Raw genomic sequence first — 15,169 nt, forward strand, 5'->3', positions numbered from 1 at the left:
AGGAACAGCAATCGGTAGTCAGGACTAACTGAAACACAACCCACCTGAGGGGCTAGCTGAAACTGGTTAACTGGGCTCTTTCAAAAAAGTGGGCTTCTTGTAGCTTTTGTGTCCCTGTAGTTTAACATGACGTCAGCTAATTTATGCTTGGAGTCCACTTCTATGCCCTGGGTACAAGTGGGAGCAGGTCCAGTCCTTTGGGTTCTCCTTACAGGTCACATCGGGTGCAGTCCTTCTTCCATCTTCCACAGGTTACAATAGTATTCTGAACAGTGTGACCAGGGTTGCCACGTTAATACCTGCCACTAACCTGTGGGAGGCAGTGTTTCAAGTACCCTCTGTGACCAATAGTGAAAAAGAACACTACCCATGTTAGCAGAGGTTCCTATGTGCCTTACTGCAGATAATCCCACAGTGCGCCTTTCTACCTAAAACTAAGAAAACAGAACCTTCCTTCTCCTTTGCAGAGCTGCTATGCACACCTTAGAGGTGAGGCCAGAGAAATAAACCACCCGCACTATGTGGTCACTCAAAATCGATTCTGGGGGAGGGGGTGGCAGCTCCTCTCCTACTGGAATTTGTGTCTGGTTGGCTTGAATCACAATAGAGGGGTGTTGGTTCAGGTCTGAGGTACATCTGCATGTAGCAGGGTTGGCATACTTTGAATATATGTAAATGGCTTGGCACAGAATCTTGATCATCCTATTATCCACATCCATGGCCTTTGTATCAGCTCCAGGAGACAATTCTCATCTAATCAAGGAGCTTTCAGCTCCTGTGTGAGAGCTGGAAGCTCAGGCAAATGGGCTTCTGGAGGCATTAGGCAAGCTAAAGGTAACTTGTTTTAAAGTACCTTTTGTAAAATATTTATTGTAAATCTGACGTTACCAATGATTTGGATTTGTAATACATACCTTAATAATTCCATTTTATCTGGTTCCTAACTTTATCAACTATTCTAAGGTATCCCAATGCTTTTCTATGGAACAACCAAAGCTGCTACAGTGAAAACAGCTTTTAGGGTATGTTTATTCTAAAGACATGTTTAACACTGAACTTTTACATGTCCTACTTTTATATTTCATGCACTCTGCATTATGGGCATTTAGGGGTGACCTTGAGGCCCCCTTTTGGGGTGGCTGGACTGGCCAAGAGACTACTGGAGGACTCAATCACATCCAGGGACAACATTTGCCTTTAAGGCAGCCCTTACTTTGGTCTGACAACTTAAACATTTAGATTCTGACATGTACCCTGTCACCGTTGTAAATGTTATGAACATACCACTGGGTCAGTCCAGAAGTTAGGGAGAACATTCCAGCAAACTGTCCTAACAATTGGTGACTGTCTTCCTCCTGCTTCTGTGTCAGTTTAAGGGAGAGCTCTCCTCCCACCTCAAAACCATCCTTGCATTGTGGGATAGGACATCTGGAACCTGCTCACTCTTTTCTTCCTCATTTAGGAGCATGAGCATGGTCATGTCTACCCTATGTAGTGGGACGACAGATGGTTAACATGGAACTCCTGGCAGAGGTTTCTGGGGATACCAAGGTCCACCACTTAGACAACCCCATCCATCTTTTCCAGTATCATGAAGGGCCCCATCCATTTGTCCTTTAAGGTCCTCCAAGCTACAAGCTCCACAACCCACACTTTTTGACCTGACTGGTAGTCTACCACAGTTGCCTTTTGGTCATACCAGTGCTGGATTAGTTGGGGCTGCCCTTCAAGTTCTTGTTAGCCCTCTTCACATACTCAGCCATGTGGGGATGCTGGCCCAGCACATAGCCTATAATGTCCTATTTAATTTCCTACAAAAGCTCAAAGAGGCTGAAACCCATGCCCTACTGTGGAACCTCCCTGTAGGCGCCAATAAGCAAAAAGGGAGTAGGACATCCCACTTCCTACGGAGTTTCTCAGACAACCCATAATCATGACTTTTAATGTTTTGCTGAATCTCTCCATGAGACAATTGGTTTTGTTGGGTGCTAAGGGGTGGCAAATGTGTAGGTTAACACTCACTCATCCCATGTAGCCTTCAAGTATGCAGACATGAAGTTTATTTCACTACCTGAGATTACCTCCTTTGGGAACCCTACTCTGGCAAAGGTACAAAACTGGGCCCTCACCTCCACAGGTACAGTAACCCTCCTTAGAATGATGTCTCCAGGGTACACAGTGGCACGGTCCTATACCACGAAGATGAACCAGAGAGCTCTTGCAGGCCTCTCAGGGTGGGTTTTTCTTCTGCTTTAAGGTCTAGATCTTCCCCCTTGGGGTCATATTCCCTCTTCTGTGAGTCATTTTGAGGTTGGCTCCCCATGCCTTTTGCCCTTCCTCTTGGTTGTGGGAAACTGAGCCATTGTTCAAGGCTCAAGTCTCTCTTGAATTTTCTGATAGGTTGTTTTGGCTCTTGTGGTCACACACACTCATTCATGCAGACCCAACTTTCCTGTATAAGCCTTCTTTTACACCTCAACCCAACTAGAGGTTTTTAAGGTCTTTTTCTAACAGACAGTCCAAAGGAATGGCAGGGTTCACTGCCACCTTCTTCAGGCCAGTACTCTCTTCCCACTGAATGGTAACCATTGCCATGGGATGAAACGTCCTTGTTAATGCTGACTGCCCTATGGAGAGTATCTGGAAAATCCTGCTCTAGGAAAACTATCCTATCCACCATTGTGGTCATGCTAGCTTCTATATACCTCAGAGCCTCTACCCTGGTCTTTTTCATGATTGGCCATTATCTGTATGTCAACATGCTGGGAGGTAAAGCGGCCAGGGCTTCAACATCAACCCCACCCACAAAGATTAAAGTGGCTTTAGTTCAATCCCTTGTTTCTTTAGGGCTACTCCCATCCCAATTTCTAGATTAGCAAACTGCATCACCCGCCTGTGAGGAGCTTCTTGGGTCAGACTTATTCACACTTGTATGTCTTGGTTTCTCATAGCCCAGGAACATGCCAGCCTTCAAGGACTCAAAAGGTTTCTTTCTTTTGTTCTCTATCCACTTGGGTTTGGAAAAGGCACTAGACTCCCACCCTGGGGTAGAATTTAGAGGCCCGGGTGAGAGCGTCTTCTTTTTATCCTTGTTGCTCCCCTCTTTTCCCTTGAGGGGGGCTGAAGGTGGGTTTCCAATGATCCACCCTTAAAACTGAATACAATTGACTTGAAGGCTTAGTGACCCTGGCTGCTTTAGGAAATAAGTTTCATTTAGTTGGTTGAATATTGAACTATGACCTTTGGATGGGCGTGAGCATGCCATGAGATGGTAATTTTTATGTGAGGTTTATTTGGGTTTTCGGAAGAGGCAGGTACTTTTCCACTTATGATAAAACAAGTGCCAAATGGTATATAGTGTAGAGCTAGTAGCAGTAATACTTTTTTATTTTCTTGAAGTTCTTCAGGTATCTTTTCAACAAACCCCATCCACTTGTGAGTTTTGTCATTGGGCTCACCACAATCTGTAACACATCTCACAGTTCTCTCTGATCTAACATTCAAATAAATAACTTTGATGTTCCTAATATTTTGCACTCATTGCAGACCATTTCAGCTTCAAGGCACTGCTATGATCAGAACAAAATATCCCAAAAAGACTGCAGGTTCCATGACAGAAAACAGACTCAGGTGAATTCAGTTTCCAAGTATTGAATTAAAAATCTCTTAACTGTCCAGCACATGCAGAACTTTTTTGCCTATTTTTTAAATTTGAACTCAGTATTTGTGGTTTTAGAATGGAATGTGAAAGAGGACAGACTAACATGTAATTGGTAGGCACTTCTAAGATATTCTCCACGTGTCGCTACTATGCCCCACTGTTTGTTTTATAGAATTATTATATAATACAAAACCGTAAGAAGTGGCATATGGCCTGGGCAGTTCCACATGTCACATCCTATCAACACCAAGATGCAAGAGGCCTTTTCTCCACAGCAATATATCTTGTGGATAGTCAACTTTTCACACCTTCCCACTAAACAGCAGACAAGATACTTTTTATGGAGGCCTCCTGAAGATTGTGGCACCGCAGTGTTGATAGAATTCCACATGGATAAAAGTGTGCATTTTTGTACCATCCTGCTTCACTGGTTCAAAGGCCCAGGAATGCTCCCAAAAGTAATGATTACATTTAGCATGAGTCCTTTAAACCTGAAACTGAAGATTGGTTCAGCATAGGCTGATATGATTTTCTTTATAACGTTCTTCCCACAGTGAAGCAGTCAAACTATGGTATTTATGACATGTGATTCAACAAAATACAAAAATAAATAAACCCACTAGCTTTTTGGTGGGAGACAATACACAAGTAATTCAGATGTAGATGTTGTGCCCCAGTCTCTATTATTCATGAGGCCTGCCTAAAAATGACAGGCACTAGTTCAGAATCTTTAACTTGTGGACAAAATACATGTTTGGAGAGATCACCCAGAAGCGGAGGTCTTCCAGCTTAAGTGTCATATAGGAGCCACAAGAATCAGATTTTTTATGGAGAAGTCTGCACGCTTTCCAGCCACATAATTTAAGTACGAACATGAACAGATTGAGGAGGTTGTGCAATCACACTGCCAAATTATTCCATTCATGTGATGCATTCTTAGTACCTTCCATTGTTAGAATTAGTGGCATGTCAAGTGCCATGTTGACAGAGGCTGCACTAGGAGAAAAATGAACACTATGTTACAGTATATATAGGGCCAGATTATGAGTAGTACTGGACAGGGGGTATAGTACTACGGGGTCTGGAATTACCATTTGCAGACGGCAGACCAACCCCTAAATCATGCAGTTTCAGGATTTTAGGCTCAAGCAAGGAAATAAAATACATTATGAAGTCTTTATCGCATGTGCCTCGGCACACAAACACAATATACTTTCTGCAAGTGGAATCTGTGAATGGGCGCACAAGTGACGTTACTGAGTGCCACTCCAACCCCAGTCAATTTGTAAAGGGGTGTTGAGATATCATTTAGCACAACACCTAGATATATACATTGAGGCCAAAGCCTGGTAAGCAGGTCTATGATTACAGAAGAGGTCAAATCCATTGCATACATAAAGCAAAAATATCTGGGGAACCAAACTTGCAGATCTGACATGCAAATGTTGCATGGGATGCATGCTCTACAAGAATGTGGATTGTCATGAAGCACCAAATAGGGATATAATATAACAAACGTTCAGTGTTAAAAAGGTGGTGTTGTGCTTATTTGTAGGATGATAGTTGGAATGTTTCACATTAGGTAGATTATTAGGCACAGTGTTATAATACTATAATTTTTACACTTTCGAATCTTATGGGTTATGAAATGTAATAGGTAATGGCCGACCAAATTTAATGAAAAAATCCTCACCATTTACCTCTGCCTTTCAGTTTACTTTCAATTTACTTTTCTCAATTAATATGCCAACTTGATTTTTATATCTAAATATTTTAATACCTTGGCTTCGATTTATTAATTTATGAGCAGCATGGTACTGTGTGAAAGTGTGCAATGTTTTGGTGAGTGATTCAGGGTTTCAGAAAGTGGATTATTAGTTTGGGTGGTTGGTAGTCCAACACAAGTAATAATTTCACTATTAGTATTAGGTCCACTAAAGGTTTCAGTAATATAAACCTCAGCTCAACCCCTCTTAACTATGGCACAAGGTAGGCTGGCTTAACTTAAGAAAACGTATAAAGGATTTAGAAGTACCAAAACATTTAAAAAGTTGAAAACACAACACAATAAAAAATCCCACTCCAAATTATAAAAATAGATAATATTTTAATGAACAAAATGACACTAAAAGCATGAGATGAGACCAAACATGATGGGGCACAGGTCAGATATATAGACCAGGTTTGTCATGTTTGGCCATTTTACCTTCAAAAACGTTGCTGAAATGGAAGTAAAAAATCCTCATTGGCGGAAAGCAGGAGGCTGAGGCCAAAATGGGCTTCTCAAGGCCAGATAGCCATCGTTCAAAGTCCTGGAGAAGTAGTTGATTTTAGGGAGACACTTACCTGGCGGGGGACACTTACCTGTCGAGGGGACACTTACCTGGCAGCTTCCCTGCCCGCTAAAACTGCCATGTTTCCTGCTGTTGGCCTGGCTGAGGTGGGAATCAGTCTCCGAAATCACAGTGCTAAAAGCACTCACAGCAGCCCGCAGCACAGGACTCTTATCTGGCAGTGTCCCTTCCTGCTAAAACCACCGAATTTCCTGCTGTTGGCCTGACTGGGTGGGATTCAGTCCTCCAGATCACTGCACACCCAGAGGGGGGGCATTTGGCAACATGCTAAAAACACTCACTGTAGCCCACAGCATGGGAAGCATGTGGGATGCGTCCAGGCTTGTGCCGGGCGAAGACCAAGCCAAGACATGCCCATCTGCACCCATCAGTGGTTGACAAATGCTGGGCTGGGACACCCTCCTAACATTCAGCTTGCTAAGGTAAGCATTCTTATTTTTTGGGGGGCAATATCAGTAGTTTTGCCATGGGGAAACAAAAAAAAATTCTCTGGTCCCTGTTCTGGGATAAACTATGTATTGTTTTTTTGCAGCCAGCAGTGAGTGTCATTAATAAAGAAATAGAGCTGGTGGAAAGACGCCTATCCCTGACATCTCCTCCAGTTGTTTGTGCTCCAACTTCCTCACATGACCCACATGATCCTCCGATATAGCTTAATTGGAGAGCCCCAGGTCATTGTGCCCACAAGCGTAGATTTAGGCACTACTCCTTCCCTTACCCCTGGTGACCAAGGAAAAGGAGCACAATCAGCAGACCAAGCCCTTGCTAAAGTGAACAAGCCCCAAACCCAAAGAGGTAAAAGGAAAAGAGCAGAGGGAGAGTTAAGATTGAAACAGCTATCCCATGGCCTGTTTACTGGGGAACACAGTCCAGGGCTAAACACAATCAAGGATAATCAGCAGCCTGTGGAGGGAAGAGCAGCATAGCCTCCTGGTAGAGGAGATCTCCTAGGACATGTTTTCATCACTCTCTGCTGCATTGAGACCCATTCTAGTACACCTAACCAAGATTCAAGAAACTCTACTAAACTGGAGCCCTTGCTTGGGGGAAAGGTCCACAGGCCAGCCGAATATGGACAGAGGGGGTAACACCCCAGATCTTCCTTCTCTAGGGGGACTTTTGTTCAAGGGGATTCCTCCATAGAGAAACAGGCCCCTTATATGTGCCATCTAGGAGTCCACAATCCCCCGGAGGAGAGGGGGGGCAGCTAAAAGCACCTGGACAAAGTATCACATAGACGGAATACGGAGCACCTACATTGACCCCCCCCCCCACAGACCACCAGAGGCCATAAAGTGCTGGAGGCCCATCATCAGTAATCTAATGCCCCTTTAATAAACATTGATTTCTGCCCTATAGAGCCCTCATCGTTCCCAACTCTGCCTCTCCCACCACAAAGTACTCCATATGTGTTGATGCTAAAAGGTGTGCCTCCCCTGAGGCAGGGTGCCAGGGAAGATCACAATCAGTTCCTGAACAAAATAGTGCACTGAATAAATGAATGACTAGAGTGACAAGTGCTGCAGCATGATCAAATTAACCTTGTTCGGAATGTAGGCTGGGTGGGACATTCCACAAATTTGAATAAAACTGACTGTATTGTCATTAATTTCAAGTTAAAGCTACAACAAAAAACATCTTTACAAGGATCCATTTTTCTGGACGGTTACCAACATCAATCGAGGCCTTACCTTTGGGCTTCTTTTAAAGACCTCTGAGGATAGGGTCTCTAAAGCCTCTGCCTCGTTCCCACTCAGTGCCCACCTCAAATAGCGTCCATGTCCTCATGCAATTGGATCATCAGGACTGACTCTTCATTCAAGCTTCCGTGTCCAGTCAGTCCCAGCCCACAGATTGCAGGAAAACAGTGGAGACATCCTGCATGTAGCCAGGAAATGAGAATAGGGGGAAAATTGCTACCTCAAAGAACATTGCTGGCCTTGCCAATAAAATGGACACAGAGGACTGGGCAAAATATTCTAAAACTGCACACATCGTTTGAATACAGGAAACCTGGGCATTTAACCCAACATATCTAGATGGGTTTGTGTCTTTTAGCACTGTTGCAATCCCCTGTAACATGGGCAGGGTCAAAGGAGGTCTGTTTAAGTTTGTCTCCACGAACCTAGCCCCACATGTTAAGAAAAGTCTTTTAACCTCTTCCTATTACCACTTTTCTTTCACTTACTTTAAGCAATAATTTGGACATAATAGTTATAAACCTTTATGACATTGTTTTTGATTTAACAAGGGTGGATATGGTGGACATAGAAATAGGCCTGGATCATTTTATTGTCTGGTTGAGCAAGGATTTTCATTTTATCTGGGCTGGGGATTTTAATAATACAGCATGTCCAATTATGTCTAAATCACTTTGTAGGTATAAGAATGTTGGGGGGTGAACCTTACCCCATTTCAGACACAGTTTTTTATGGCTTATCTCTAAATAATTTGCTAATGACATATAGGCCCTCATTATGAACATGGCGGTCCGTTTCGCACCGCCGGCGGTGGCGATAGAAACCGCCAACAGAGAAGCGGTCCGGACTGCCAAATAATGAACCAAACGAAACTCACGCATCCCACGCACCACCCACCGCCAGGAAAGGAGTCCCACTGACGACAGCAGAGACCGTCTGCAGGCCGTCGGCAAAAGGCCCAACCCACCCATCAAATTATGAACCACCATCCCGCCGCAGTTCCGGGGCGGGAACCACCGCCACACAAAGCCAGATGGAAAAGAAACAAATAGAAGGAAACACTCACCGGAGCTCAACAAAACGTGCAGCCGCAGCCATGGACAGAGAGCTGCAGATCATGCCAGCCTTGCTCCTTGCCATATATCTACACGACCGAGACCGCCGACGAAGACAATGACGGTAAGTACCGCAACCTACAAAACAAGGGAGGAAAGGGCAAAGTTACATATTCACCCACCCCACCCACCCCGCAAAGCCCCCCCAACCCTTCCCAGCAGCAATAGTCAGACACCCCACACCAAGAGGGACGTACCCGACCGAAGGCCACTGCAACTTGGCCATAGGAAATACAATAGCACCACAGCAATAAATTATTTAAACAAACACCAGGGTGGAACTGCATGCAGCCCAATCACAGGCCACACAGAAACTTTATTCAGTAGCTCACTAATCTAAATGATGATAACAGGGCCAACGGCCAGTCCATAAACAGTCAATTGTCCTTGGCCACAACTGGCCACACCTGACTCCCACAAGTGCTGGGTACTCCACTCAACAGGGCACCCTAGGGGGATCCAGGCACCTCACGGAATGGGGGCAGGGTGGGGGTGGGGATTTATGACAGGGTGGGACTTAGACTTGTGTGAGGAGGTTGGAGGGGGGTGGGCTTCTCCTTTGAAGGGGGTGGGGGCTGTTTGGCTCGGGCGGAGCAGGATGCCTTAGGCTATGAGCGGGCCTTCTTCTTAACTGGACAAGGGGCATGGGAATGGGGAGGCTGGACCGGGGTGGGCTGAGATGTGGAAGGATGGGAAAGGGCAAGGAGGTGGGCACGTTTCGGGACAAGACGGGGTGGGCCAGTGGGTTCGAACAGGTCTACACAGGAGAGGAAAAGTTTTTTGGGAGCAATTGGGGTGGGCGTGGATGAGGGCGTGGGAGTGGAGGCAGAGGGAGTTGATGTATGGGGTGTAGGTGGGCGTGTAGTGGGTGCCGGTGACTGTTCAGTATGTTGTGGTGTGGTGGATGTCTGATGGGTGGGTGTCTTGGTGCGTCTGAGTGTTTTGGGAGGTGGGGGGTGGACACAGTGGGAGAAGACAGACAGCTAGTGTGGTTTTATGTTGGGTGGGTGTCTGCAAGTCGGTGAGTGTGCTGCATGTGTCAACTACAGTGGAGGTGGTGAGTGCAGGTGTCGTGTATGGGGTGCATGTATGGCTGTCTGCTATTGTGGTGAGTGCAGGAAGAGGAGCAGTAACAGTGAGTGAAGGTGCAGTGCATAAGGGTGTGCATGTAAAGGGGACAGACAGGGAGGCGGAAGAGGCAGGCACACTGGGAGAAGTGGACGTTGTTGTGTGGGAAGGTGTCTGTTGGCTGTGTGAATGCTTGTGGTGGGATGTGTGGTGCTTCTGTTTGGAAGTGTGTTTCTTGTGTGTTGATGTGCTTGACTGCATGGTTGAATGTGTGCCTTGGACGGGTGAAGGGAATGGGGTGCTGGAAGTGGTAGAGGAGATTGGAGGGGGGACGGAATGGCCAGGGAAACTGGCTTCCCTCCAAGAGGAGGCCAGAGCCTGAAAAGATCTCTGTAGGGCAGACACGGCACTGTGAATGCCATCCAGATAGGCATTAGTCTGCTGCACCTCTGATGCTAGCCCCTGGATGGCATTGACGATGGTTGTCTGCCCTACAGAGATGGTTCTCAGGAGGTCAATAGCCTCCTCTGTGAGGCAGCTGGGCTGACTGGGGCAGGGGAGGAGGTGCCCAGGGTGAAGGAGACGCCCACCTTTCTGGGTGGGCGGGCACGGGCAACTCAGTAGGGAGCAGAAGGGAGGGCGCTGATGGTAGATCAGTGGCGGAAGATCTCACGGACGTGATTTGTCCACTAGTGTCAGCCACCGCCGGAGGACCCCCATCGGAGGAGGTTTCAGAGTCACTACCCCATGTGGTAGTAGCCTCCCCCGTGGAAGTCCCCTCGCCCTCCCACCCACTGGTCCCCTGGGCGTCCATTGTCTCTGCCTCGGAGGATCCGTGGGCTGCTGTCTCCCCACTAGCCGGTGCCTCAGCTCCCTTGCCTGATGTTGATGCTGTACCAGACACACAAAGGAGAACAGGGATGGGGAGACAAAACAAGAGAGACACTTGTAAGTAGCTGAATGCTGATACACAATGGCCAGACATACACCTACCCAGCAGACACACCCAACAGGCAGCACCGTGCACTAGGCCCATGACCCTGGCCCTGACTACTGAGCAGTATACTGACCTACATCCATATTCTGTCACTGCATTGAAGCTGAGGTAGGTGAAACCTGACAGGGACACCTCTACACCCTTTGGGGAGCAGACAGTAGCTGGACAACAGTCAAAAACCCTGCTCTTCCCAGCCTTCAAGCGCCCATCCAGGTCTGGGTACGCCACCGCCAGGATCCTTCGCATGAGAGGGGTCAGTGCCCGATGGGCACCCCTACCACGTTGGGAGGACTTCCCCAGCTGGACCTCACTGATCTTCCGTGCCCAGCGCCGCAGGTCCTCCCACCTCTTACGACAGTGGGTGCTCCACCGGTTGTAGACCTCCAGGTCCGTACCTCCTTGGCAACGGCATGCCAATGTGCCCTCTTCTGGTGGGCGCTGACCTAGTCGGGAGACACATAGAAGAAACTCAGAGGTCAGGCACCTGCATGCCAAACCCGGATTCACCTGTACCTCTGGCCGGCCGTAGAGTCTGCCGTACAGAGGCAGGACCCCTTCCACCAGTTTCTCCAGTTCTTCCTGGGTGAAGGCCGGGGCCCTTTCCCCTCCACCACGTGGAACATCCAAAGCCAGAGGCAGGCCACAGCAGTACACAGAGTGGAGTAGTTGTCCGCACAGGATCAGGGAGTCAAGTGATCACACGATGACGAATGCGCATATGTTCAGCGGCGGTATGCACCGTCACCGCCGGCGGCGATCATGATACGCCAGGATTCCCCATTGGCATTCATGTTAGCCAATGAGGGTGCGGACAGCGGTCAACACCGCCGTACGCTGTGACGTCAACCGCTAGCGGTCTTATGTCACTTCCACAATGAAGGGGTAGAACTACATTGGGCAGACATTTTGCCATCACCTACGCATCTTAAAGTTCAAATTACTCACAATGCTGGGCCTACTAGCCAAATGAAGCGCCTATGTCTCTATCCATAGAATATATATTATTACACATGATTTACTCCGTTCCCTCTTAGTGATGTAATGTACATCTGTCAGGTTGCAGTTATTGTACAGACACTACTATATACAATGCAGTGAATGTTTATAGCAAATATGCCAGTGTATGTGAGCACATGACTCCTTTGACTCCTGGAAATCGTAATCAGCATGCCATTCCAACTGAGGGTCAGGTGCTCTCCGCACTACATTTCCTGGCCACAGGCTCTTTTCAAGTGACAGTGGGCATGGGTTCTGGTTTCTCACAGCCAATGTTCAGCCAGGTACTGACAAGATTTCTGAATGCATTTGTACAACATCTGCAATCCTATGTGCGATTCCCCCAAAGTGCTGAGCTCCCTGCCGTCAAGTCAGACTTCTATGCCTTTGCAAACATTCCCCATGTTATTGGTGCCATCGATGGAACCCACATACCCATCATCCCCCCAAGAGTGAGTGAACAGGTGCACAGCACAGGAAGAACTTTCACTCCATGAACTTCCAATTGGTATGTACTGCAGACCAGTATATATCCCATGTGAATGCCATGTTTCCGGGTTCAGTCCATGATTCATTTGTTTTGAGGAACAGTAGTGTGCCACAAAAGATGGAACAACTCCAAGAGGACAGAGGGTGGATCATAGGTAAGTGTGTCTGTCACTAACTGACACATTGCAGAAAAACAGCCTGTCAGACTAAGGACATTCCAATGACGACTCTGTATTGACCATTTCTGTAGGTGATTCTGGCTATCCAAACTTGCGTTGGCTCCTGACACCAGTGAGGAATCCCAGGACAGATGCAGAGAGGAAATATAATGAGGCCCATGGATGTACTAGGAAGGTGATAGAGCGTACTATAGGTCTCCTGAAGGCTATATTCTGGTGCCTACATATCTCTGGAGGTTCCCTGGCCTTTGGGCCTGATAAGGTGTGTAGGATAGTCGTGGCGTGCTGCATGCTGCACAATGTGGCAGTGAGACATTCAATCCCTCTTTTGGAGGTGGAGGGTGCTATAGGTCCTAATCTGTTACCTCAGAGAGGTGAGGAGAGTGAAGGTGAGTTTGAAGAAGGGGAAGATGTCAATTCCAGAAACCAACTGATACAACTCTACTTCCAATAACTGTCTGGGACTTCAGCCTGTATATGTGGTTAGTGACTGATACTGTAAGTGTGCCATGTCAACTAGGGGAATTGGTCAGGATATGCGAGTCATGGACCTCTTCAGCATGGTACAGACAGCAAATATATGCATTCCCTTCTCGACTATTTTGAAACACACTGTACCAACTCCATGCACAATTTGACAATAAAGTTTCCCCCTGCCTGTTGCATCATTACTCCACTTTGTTCAACATCGAAGACAGGGGACAGTGTTATAGGTGAGATATGTTGTTTATTGGTGGAATACAGTGAAATGTGCTATGTACCAATGTTCCCTCTAATTTTTTTCCACTGTGTGCGGCAGTGTGCGGTCTCTGTGCGCTGCAGCCAAGGATACGTGCGCCAAGAAATTGACCATTCACGCGCGCGCAGCGCATAACTAGCCAAGATCTTTGGCATTAGCCTCTCCATACCACTAAAGCAAAAAAGGGATATCATTGCTCCATGCAATAGGGCATCAAGGTAGTTTTGTTACCTGGTTGCACACCCCAAGGACATGACCTGATAGGGGAGCACGTATATTGCTCTAAAAGGCTTATTTAGGCTTAGAAAGTGATAACGCATATAAACTACCACAAAGTATAGGAATGGTGGAACATTTGATAACAGCACATTTTCTACTGTTCTGAAGCATTTCCTAGCTCATTAACCATTAATTTCCAAGACAAATATCACTTGCTCGCTTGTATGCTAAAGTACGCCAAATGATGTTTACAACACTTCCCGCGGCATTTAAACGCTGTTTTCATTTACTTCAATCCAGATTCAAATATGAGCATTATCTGCCTTAGGGGAGCACGTATATCGCTCTAAAAGGCTTATTTAAACTCAGAAAGTGATAAAGCATATAAACTACCACAACGTATAGGAATGGTGGAACATTCGATAACAGCTCATTTTCTACTGTTCTGAAGCATTTCCTAGCTCATTAACCATTAATTTCCAAGACAAATATCACTTGCTCGCTTGTATGCTAAAGTACGCCAAATGATGTTTACAACACTCCCCGCGGCATTTAAACGCTGTTTTCATTGACTTCAATCCAGATTCAAATATGAGCATTATCTGCCTTAGGGGAGCACGTATATCGCTCTAAAAGGCTTATTTAAACTCAGAAAGTGATAAAGCATATAAACTACCAGAACGTATAGGAATGGTGGAACATTCGATAACAGCAGATTTTCTACTGTTCTGAAGCATTTCCTAGCTCATTAACCATTAATTTCCAAGACAAATATCACTTGCTCGCTTGTATGCTAAAGTACGCCAAATGATGTTTACAACACTCCCCGCGGCATTTAAACGCTGTTTTCATTGACTTCGATCCAGATTCAAATATGAGCATTATCTGCCTTAGAGGAGCACGTATATCGCTCTAAAAGGCTTATTTAAACTCAGAAAGTGATAAAGCATATAAACTACCACAACGTATAGGAATGGTGGAACATTCGATAACAGAACATTTTCTACTGTTCTGAAGCATTTCCTAGCTCATTAACCATTAATTTCCAAGACAAATATCACTTGCTCGCTTGTATGCTAAAATACGCCAAATGATGTTTACAACACTCCCCGCGGCATTTAAACGCTGTTTTCATTGACTTCAATCCAGATTCAAATATGAGCATTATCTGCCTTAGGGGAGCACGTATATCGCTCTAAAAGGCTTATTTAAACTCAGAAAGTGATAAAGCATATAAACTACCACAACGTATAGGAATGGTGGAACATTCGATAACAGCACAACGTGCGCGCTTGCCAAAGGGGCCTGCGCGATGGGGGGAGGAAAGGTGCGCGCGCGCTCGCGCGCGCCTTACAGGGAACATTACTATGTACAGTGATGAAAGTCGTAATGGTTGGGTGTCCTCAAAACCGACTTGGTGGCAGGCCTGTTTGATATCATAGGTGGGTCCTATTTGTAGTTTAGTTCTTTATTTAGCCCTCAGCTAAGTGCAGTTGGTGAATGGGTGGGATGGTTGCTTGGCAGTAGTATCAGTGTCAATTGTTGGAAGGGGGCTTGTTCTTAGCTGGGTTTCCAGTGCCATATCTTGTCCTGAGACTACGTTTGGGCGCCTGCGGTGGAGCAACTTGGGGTGACATGGTTGGCCCTTGTGA

This window comes from Pleurodeles waltl, chromosome 10, assembly GCF_031143425.1.
Source record: "Pleurodeles waltl isolate 20211129_DDA chromosome 10, aPleWal1.hap1.20221129, whole genome shotgun sequence".
In the NCBI taxonomy this organism is placed as follows: domain Eukaryota; kingdom Metazoa; phylum Chordata; class Amphibia; order Caudata; family Salamandridae; genus Pleurodeles; species Pleurodeles waltl.